The following is a 10,087-nucleotide window of genomic DNA, read 5'->3' as shown; positions in this document are numbered from 1 at the left end:
CTGGAGGGATAACAAAGCAAAGTTTTGCAGCACTACAACTCCCAGCATGCCGCAAAAGAACTCACCTGTGAGCGGAATGCAAATGAAGGATGAAAAAAGAGTGTAGTGGTTTCCGTGACCTGGCAGCTGGTTCCTATGATTAAGGGGCGGAGCCCCGAAACGCGTCAGGAGGACTTGAATAGGTCAGAGTTGGAAAGCTGTTGTTCAATAAAGTTCATGTTCGAACAGAACTCCTGGGAGTAGCGTCCTTAAGCTCTGGGCATCTTTTGGAAGTATTTAAACACGGCAGCTCCGGCCGTGGAGGATTGCACCACCCGCCCACCGAAGATGCGGACTGCGAGCTTGGAATTGTGCCAAGCTTGTCTGTAGCATGGAGTTCACAGCGCAGTGACGGCCGCTTTCTCACCCTGATGCCCACTGGAGGGCATTAAACATTGTTTTAAGCAGATGGATTGTGTCAGTAAGCACAGACCCCACTGGAGGGATAACAAAGCAAAGTTTTGCAGCACTACAACTCCCAGCATGCCGCAAAAGAACTCACCTGTGAGCGGAATGCAAATGAAGGATGAAAAAAGAGTGTAGTGGTTTCCGTGACCTGGCAGCTGGTTGCTATGATTAAGGGGCGGAGCCCCGAAACGTGTCAGGAGGACTTGAATAGGTCAGAGTGGGAAAGCTGTTGTTCAATAAAGTTCATGTTTGAACAGAACTCCTGGGAGTAGCGTCCTTAAGCTCTGGGCATCTTTTGGAAGTATTTAAACACGGCAGCTCCGGCCTTGGAGGATTGCACCACCCGCCCACCGAAGATGCGGGACTGCGAGCTTGGAATTGTGCCAAGCTTGTCTGCAGCGTGGAGTTCACAGCGCAGTGACGGCCGCTTTCTCACCCTGAGGCCCACTGGAGGGCATTAAACATTGTTTTAAGCAGATGGATTGTGTCAGTAAGCACAGATCCCACTGGAGGGATAACAAAGCAAGGTTTTGCAGCACTACAACTCCCAGCATGCCGCAAAAGAACTCACCTGTGAGCGGAATGCAAATGAAGGATGAAAAAAGAGTTTAGTGGTTTCCGTGACCTGGCAGCTGGTTCCTATGATTAAGGGGCGGAGCCCCGAAACGCGTCAGGAGGACTTGAATAGGTCAGAGTGGGAAAGCTGTTGTTCAATAAAGTTCATGTTTGAACGGAACTCCTGGGAGTAGCGTCCTTAAGCTCTGGGCATCTTTTGGAAGTATTTAAACACGGCAGCTCTGGCCGTGGAGGATTGTACCACCCGCCCACCGAAGATGCGGGACTGCGAGCTTGGAATTGTGCCAAGCTTGTCTGCAGTGTGGAGTTCACAGCGCAGTGATGGCCGCTTTCTCACTCTGAGGCCCACTGGAGGGCATTAAACATTGTTTTAAGCAGATGGAGTGTGTCAGTAAGCACGGACCCCACTGGAGGGATAACAAAGCAAAGTTTTGCAGCACTACAACTCCCAGCATGCCGCAAAAGAACTCACCTGTGAGCGGAATGCAAATGAAGGATGAAAAAAGATCGTAGTCGTTTCCGTGACCTGGCAGCTGGTTCCTATGATTAAGGGGCGGAGCCCCGAAACGCGTCAGGAGGACTTGAATAGGTCAGAGTGGGAAAGCTGTTGTTCAATAAAGTTCATGTTTGAACAGAACTCCTGGGAGTAGCGTCCTTAAGCTCTGGGCATCTTTTGGAAGTATTTAAACACGGCAGCTCCGGCCGTGGAGGATTGCACCGCCCGCCCACCGAAGATGCGGGACTGCGAGCTTGGAATTGTGCCAAGCTTGTCTGTAGCATGGAGTTCACAGCGCAGTGACGGCTGCTTTCTCACCCTGAGGCCCACTGGAGGGTATTAAACATTGTTTTAAGCATATGGATTGTGTCAGTAAGCACGGACCCCACTGGAGGGATAACAAAGCAAAGTTTTGCAGCACTACAACTCCCAGCATGCCGCAAAAGAACTCACCTGTGAGCGAAATGCAAATGAAGGATGAAAAAAGAGTGTAGTGGTTTCCGTGACCTGGCAGCTGGTTCCTATGATTAAGGGGCGGAGCCCCGAAACGCGTCAGGAGGACTTGAATAGGTCAGAGTGGGAAAGCTGTTGGTCAATAAAGTTCATGTTTGAGCAGAACTCCTGGGAGTAGCGTCCTTAAGCTCTGGGCATCTTTTGGAAGTATTTAAACACGGCAGCTCCGGCCGTGGAGGATTGCACCACCCGCCCACCGAAGATGCGGGACTGCAAGCTTGGAATTGTGCGAAGCTTGTCTGCAGCGTGGAGTTCACAGCGCAGTGACGGCCGCTTTCTCACCCTGAGGCCCACTGGAGGGCATTAAACATTGTTTTAAGCAGATGGATTGTGTCAGTAAGCACGGACCCCACTGGAGGGATAACAAAGCAAAGTTTTGCAGCACTACAACTCCCAGCATGCCGCATAAGAACTCACCTGTAAGCGGAATGCAAATGAAGGATGTAAAAAGAGTGAAGCGGTTTCCGTGACCTGGCAGCTGGTTCCTATGATTAAGGGGCGGAGCCCCGAAACGCGTCAGGAGGACTTGAATAGGTCAGAGTGGGAAAGCTGTTGTTCAATAAAGTTCATGTGTGAACAGAACTCCTAGGAGTAGCGTCCTTAAGCTCTGGGCATCTTTTGGAAGTATTTAAACACGGCAGCTCTGGCCGTGGAGGATTGCACCACCCGCCCACCGAAGATGCGGGACTGCGAGCTTGGAATTGTGCCAAGCTTGTCTGCAGTGTGGAGTTCACAGCGCAGTGACGGCCGCTTTCTCACTCTGAGGCCCACTGGAGGGCATTAAACATTGTTTTAAGCAGATGGAGTGTGTCAGTAAGCACGGACCCCACTGGAGGGATAACAAAGCAAAGTTTTGCAGCACTACAACTCCCAGCATGCCGCAAAAGAACTCACCTGTGAGCGGAATGCAAATGAAGGATGAAAAAAGATCGTAGTCGTTTCCGTGACCTGGCAGCTGGTTCCTATGATTAAGGGGCGGAGCCCCGAAACGCGTCAGGAGGACTTGAATAGGTCAGAGTGGGAAAGCTGTTGTTCAATAAAGTTCGTGTTTGAACAGAACTCCTGGGAGTAGCGTCCTTAAGCTCTGGGGATCTTTTGGAAGTATTTAAACACGGCAGCTCCGGCCGTGGAGGATTGCACCGCCCGCCCACCGAAGATGCGGGACTGCGAGCTTGGAATTGTGCCAAGCTTGTCTGTAGCATGGAGTTCACAGCGCAGTGACGGCCGCTTTCTCACCCTGAGGCCCACTGGAGGGTATTAAACATTGTTTTAAGCAGATGGATTGTGTCAGTAAGCACGGACCCCACTGGAGGGATAACAAAGCAAAGTTTTGCAGCACTACAACTCCCAGCATGCCGCAAAAGAACTCACCTCTGAGCGGAATGCAAATGAAGGATGAAAAAAGAGTGTAGTGGTTTCCATAACCTGGCAGCTGGTTCCTATGATTAAGGGGCGGAGCCCCGAAACGCGTCAGGAGGACTTGAATAGGTCAGAGTTGGAAAGCTGTTGTTCAATAAAGTTCATGTTCGAACAGAACTCCTGGGAGTAGCGTCCTTAAGCTCTGGGCATCTTTTGGAAGTATTTAAACACGGCAGCTCCGGCCGTGGAGGATTGCACCACCCGCCCACCGAAGATGCGGACTGCGAGCTTGGAATTGTGCCAAGCTTGTCTGTAGCATGGAGTTCACAGCGCAGTGACGGCCGCTTTCTCACCCTGATGCCCACTGGAGGGCATTAAACATTGTTTTAAGCAGATGGATTGTGTCAGTAAGCACAGACCCCACTGGAGGGATAACAAAGCAAAGTTTTGCAGCACTACAACTCCCAGCATGCCGCAAAAGAACTCACCTGTGAGCGGAATGCAAATGAAGGATGAAAAAAGAGTGTAGTGGTTTCCGTGACCTGGCAGCTGGTTGCTATGATTAAGGGGCGGAGCCCCGAAACGTGTCAGGAGGACTTGAATAGGTCAGAGTGGGAAAGCTGTTGTTCAATAAAGTTCATGTTTGAACAGAACTCCTGGGAGTAGCGTCCTTAAGCTCTGGGCATCTTTTGGAAGTATTTAAACACGGCAGCTCCGGCCTTGGAGGATTGCACCACCCGCCCACCGAAGATGCGGGACTGCGAGCTTGGAATTATGCCAAGCTTGTCTGCAGCGTGGAGTTCACAGCGCAGTGACGGCCGCTTTCTCACCCTGAGGCCCACTGGAGTGCATTAAACATTGTTTTAAGCAGATGGATTGTGTCAGTAAGCACGGACCCAACTGGAGGGATAACAAAGCAAAGTTTTGCAGCACTACAACTCCCAGCATGCCGCAAAAGAACTCACCTGTGAGCGGAATGCAAATGAAGGATGAAAAAAGAGTGTAGTGGTTTCCGTGACCTGGCAGCTGGTTCCTATGATTAAGGGGCGGAGCCCCGAAACGCGTCGGGAGGACTTGAATAGGTCAGAGTGGGAAAGCTGTTGTTCAATAAAGTTCATGTTTGAACAGAACTCCTGGGAGTAGCGTCCTTAAGCTCTGGGCATCTTTTGGAAATATATATATATATATATATATATATATATATATATATATATATATATATATATATATATATATATATATATATATATATATTAAACACACTTTCACCCCACGGAGAGAGGCCACTACACGATAGTAGTTCGAACTCCTTTAATTGCAGCTTGCCAGCAGGGATTTCAAACCAGCACACAGCAGAGAATTAGTTGTGCCAAACGCGTTTCAGAACCCATGTTCTTTCTTCAGTGGCAAAGTTAAAAGTACTGCAGTTGGGAAAATCGGCATTTATCAATTGTTTTAGTCCTGCCTCAGTAGGCGTGGCCAAACACATGGCCTGCTGGATCTGGTAGTCATTATCTTTATTTCTCCAGTGAGTCCGTTATTTTACATTATTTCCCAAAGCATAAATTATAATTCCAAGTGGCACCGTGGACAAGGTTTGAATCACCTGCCTCTGCTTTGTAGATGCAATTGTCGAACATCGCGCTGGTAGCGCCGTGCATCCTCTGAGCAAGCACCCCATGGCGCCTGCCTGGACCCGCTTTGGACACGGTAAGCCTCTCCCAACAGCAGCTGGGCGCAGCTGCTAATTAAATTAAACACACTTTCACCCCACGGAGAGAGGCCACTACACGATACTAGTTCGAACTCCTTTAATTGCAGCTTGCCAGCAGGGATTTCAAACCAGCACACAGCAGAGAATTAGTTGTGCCAAACGCGTTTCAGAACCCATGTTCTTTCTTCAGTGGCAAAGTTAAAAGTACTGCAGTTGGGAAAATCGGCATTTATCAATTGTTTTAGTCCTGCCTCAGTAGGCGTGGCCAAACACATGGCCTGCTGGATCTGGTAGTCATTATCTTTATTTCTCCAGTGAGTCCGTTATTTTACATTATTTCCCACAGCATAAATTATTATTCCAAGTGGCACCGTGGACAAGGTTTGAATCACCTGCCTCTGCTTTGTAGATGCAATTGTCGAACATCGCGCTGGTAGCGCCGTGCATCCTCTGAGCAAGCACCCCATGGCGCCTGCCTGGACCCGCTTTGGACACGGTAAGCCTCTCCCAACAGCAGCTGGGCGCAGCTGCTAATTAAATTAAACACACTTTCACCCCACGGAGAGAGGCCACTACACGATAGTAGTTCGAACTCCTTTAATTGCAGCTTGCCAGCAGGGATTTCAAACCAGCACACAGCAGGGAATTAGTTGTGCCAAACGCGTTTCAGAACCCATGTTCTTTTTTCAGTGGCAAAGTTAAAAGTACTGCAGTTGGGAAAATCGGCATTTATCAATTGTTTTAGTCCTGCCTCAGTAGGCGTGGCCAAACACATGGCCTGCTGGATCTGGTAGTCATTATCTTTATTTCTCCAGTGAGTCCGTTATTTCACATTATTTCCCAAAGCATAAATTATAATTCCAAGTGGCACCGTGGACAAGGTTTGAATCACCTGCCTCTGCTTTGTAGATGCAATTGTCGAACATCGCGCTGGTAGCGCCGTGCATCCTCTGAGCAAGCACCCCATGGCGCCTGCCTGGACCCGCTTTGGACACGGTAAGCCTCTCCCAACAGCAGCTGGGCGCAGCTGCTAATTAAATTAAACACACTTTCACCCCACGGAGAGAGGCCACTACACGATAGTAGTTCGAACTCCTTTAATTGCAGCTTGCCAGCAGGGATTTCAAACCAGCACACAGCAGAGAATTAGTTGTGCCAAACGCGTTTCAGAACCCATGTTCTTTCTTCAGTGGCAAAGTTAAAAGTACTGCAGTTGGGAAAATCGGCATTTATCAATTGTTTTAGTCCTGCCTCAGTAGGCGTGGCCAAACACATGGCCTGCTGGATCTGGTAGTCATTATCTTTATTTCTCCAGTGAGTCCGTTATTTTACATTATTTCCCAAAGCATAAATTATAATTCCAAGTGGCACCGTGGACAAGGTTTGAATCACCTGCCTCTGCTTTGTAGATGCAATTGTCGAACATCGCGCTGGTAGCGCCGTGCATCCTCTGAGCAAGCACCCCATGGCGCCTGCCTGGACCCGCTTTGGACACGGTAAGCCTCTCCCAACAGCAGCTGGGCGCAGCTGCTAATTAAATTAAACACACTTTCACCCCACGGAGAGAGGCCACTACACGATAGTAGTTCGAACTCCTTTAATTGCAGCTTGCCAGCAGGGATTTCAAACCAGCACACAGCAGAGAATTAGATGTGCCAAACGCGTTTCAGAACCCATGTTCTTTCTTCAGTGGCAAAGTTAAAAGTACTGCAGTTGGGAAAATCGGCATTTATCAATTGTTTTAGTCCTGCCTCAATAGGCGTGGCCAAACACATGGCCTGCTGGATCTGGTAGTCATTATCTTTATTTCTCCAGTGAGTCCGTTATTTTACATTATTTCCCAAAGCATAAATTATAATTCCAAGTGGCACCGTGGACAAGGTTTGAATCACCTGCCTCTGCTTTGTAGATGCAAGTCTGCATAATTGCTCACCTGTGAACAAGACGTAAGTAACGTCGAAACGCGTAAGGAAAAGAGCACGTTTCAAAAGGAGGTGACGAATAAAGTCTTCTGCATTTTTAGACGCTGTGGACTCTCATTTTTTGAGGTGGTTGCACGCAATTTCTCCAGGATCTCCGCTCCTGGTGAGAGTCCGCCCTGCAGGACCGGGGGCCCCCGGTAAAACGGAGGTGTTTCTTTGAATATTAACTGAGGGGGCATGGTCCGCTCCTTGCCTGTTTGCCAGCTCTTCAGGACTTCCGCAGCAACATGGCAAAGGGCGCAGGAGAAAGGGAGATGTGAGAGGACAACGCCTCTCTCGGAAGCAGCGCAGATGTAGAAATTAATTTACTCCTTGTGGAACCCTGGTACGAATGCGCCGACTTGGGACAACATGCTGAAAATAATGCAAGAAAACAATATTTGAATAATGGCAAGTCCCTAAAGAACTTTCCCGATGCATTATGGTGCCTGTAGTATGGCAAAACAGGCACGTGACTATCAAGTCTGCATAATTGCTCACCTGTGAACAAGACGTAAGTAACGTCGAAACGCGTAAGGAAAAGAGCACGTTTCAAAAGGAGGTGACGAATAAAGTCTTCTGCATTTTTAGACGCTGTGGACTCTCATTTTTTGAGGTGGTTGCACGCAATTTCTCCAGGATCTCCGCTCCTGGTGAGAGTCCGCCCTGCAGGACCGGGGGCCCCCGGTAAAACGGAGGTGTTTCTTTGAATATTAACTGAGGGGGCATGGTCCGCTCCTTGCCTGTTTGCCAGCTCTTCAGGACTTCCGCAGCAACATGGCAAAGGGCGCAGGAGAAAGGGAGATGTGAGAGGACAACGCCTCTCTCGGAAGCAGCGCAGATGTAGAAATTAATTTACTCCTTGTGGAACCCTGGTACGAATGCGCCGACTTGGGACAACATGCTGAAAATAATGCAAGAAAACAATATTTGAATAATGGCAAGTCCCTAACGAACTTTCCCGATGCATTATGGTGCCTGTAGTATGGCAAAACAGGCACGTGACTATCAAGTCTGCATAATTGCTCACCTGTGAACAAGACGTAAGTAACGTCGAAACGCGTAAGGAAAAGAGCACGTTTCAAAAGGAGGTGACGAATAAAGTCTTCTGCATTTTTAGACGCTGTGGACTCTCATTTTTTGAGGTGGTTGCACGCAATTTCTCCAGGATCTCCGCTCCTGGTGAGAGTCCGCCCTGCAGGACCGGGGGCCCCCGATAAAACAGAGGTGTTTCTTTGAATATTAACTGAGGGGGCATGGTCCGCTCCTTTGCCTGTTTGCCAGCTCTTCAGGACTTCCGCAGCAACATGGCAAAGGGCGCAGGAGAAAGGGAGATGTAAGAGGACAACGCCTCTCTCGGAAGCAGCGCAGATGTAGAAATTAATTTACTCCTTGTGGAACCCTGGTACGAATGCGCCGACTTGGGACAACATGCTGAAAATAATGCAAGAAAACAATATTTGAATAATGGCAAGTCCCTAAAGAACTTTCCCGATGCATTATGGTGCCTGTAGTATGGCAAAACAGGCACGTGACTATCAAGTCTGCATAATTGCTCACCTGTGAACAAGACGTAAGTAACGTCGAAACGCGTAAGGAAAAGAGCACGTTTCAAAAGGAGGTGACGAATAAAGTCTTCTGCATTTTTAGACGCTGTGGACTCTAATTTTTTGAGGTGGTTGCACGCAATTTCTCCAGGATCTCCGCTCCTGGTGAGAGTCCGCCCTGCAGGACCGGGGGCCCCCGGTAAAACGGAGGTGTTTCTTTGAATATTAACTGAGGGGGCATGGTCCGCTCCTTGCCTGTTTGCCAGCTCTTCAGGACTTCCGCAGCAACATGGCAAAGGGCGCAGGAGAAAGGGAGATGTGAGAGGACAACGCCTCTCTCGGAAGCAGCGCAGATGTAGAAATTAATTTACTCCTTGTGGAACCCTGGTACGAATGCGCCGACTTGGGACAACATGCTGAAAATAATGCAAGAAAACAATATTTGAATAATGGCAAGTCCCTAAAGAACTTTCCCGATGCATTATGGTGCCTGTAGTATGGCAAAACAGGCACGTGACTATCAAGTCTGCATAATTGCTCACCTGTGAACAAGACGTAAGTAACGTCGAAACGCGTAAGGAAAAGAGCACGTTTCAAAAGGAGGTGACGAATAAAGTCTTCTGCATTTTTAGACGCTGTGGACTCTCATTTTTTGAGGTGGTTGCACGCAATTTCTCCAGGATCTCCGCTCCTGGTGAGAGTCCGCCCTGCAGGACCGGGGGCCCCCGGTAAAACGGAGGTGTTTCTTTGAATATTAACTGAGGGGGCATGGTCCGCTCCTTGCCTGTTTGCCAGCTCTTCAGGACTTCCGCAGCAACATGGCAAAGGGCGCAGGAGAAAGGGAGATGTGAGAGGACAACGCCTCTCTCGGAAGCAGCGCAGATGTAGAAATTAATTTACTCCTTGTGGAACCCTGGTACGAATGCGCCGACTTGGGACAACATGCTGAAAATAATGCAAGAAAACAATATTTGAATAATGGCAAGTCCCTAAAGAACTTTCCCGATGCATTATGGTGCCTGTAGTATGGCAAAACAGGCACGTGACTATCAAGTCTGCATAATTGCTCACCTGTGAACAAGACGTAAGTAACGTCGAAACGCGTAAGGAAAAGAGCACGTTTCAAAAGGAGGTGACGAATAAAGTCTTCTGCATTTTTAGACGCTGTGGACTCTCATTTTTTGAGGTGGTTGCACGCAATTTCTCCAGGATCTCCGCTCCTGGTGAGAGTCCGCCCCGCAGGACCGGGGGCCCCCGGTAAAACGGAGGTGTTTCTTTGAATATTAACTGAGGGGACATGGTCCGCTCCTTGCCTGCTTGCCAGCTCTTCAGGACTTCCGCAGCAACATGGCAAAGGGCGCAGGAGAAAGGGAGATGTGAGAGGACAACGCCTCTCTCGGAAGCAGCGCAGATGTAGAAATTAATTTACTCCTTGTGGAACCCTGGTACGAATGCGCCGACTTGGGACAACATG

This window comes from Lissotriton vulgaris, chromosome 3_1, assembly GCF_964263255.1.
Source record: "Lissotriton vulgaris chromosome 3_1, aLisVul1.2, whole genome shotgun sequence".
NCBI lineage: Eukaryota > Metazoa > Chordata > Amphibia > Caudata > Salamandridae > Lissotriton > Lissotriton vulgaris.
This window is presented reverse-complemented; position numbering follows the sequence as displayed.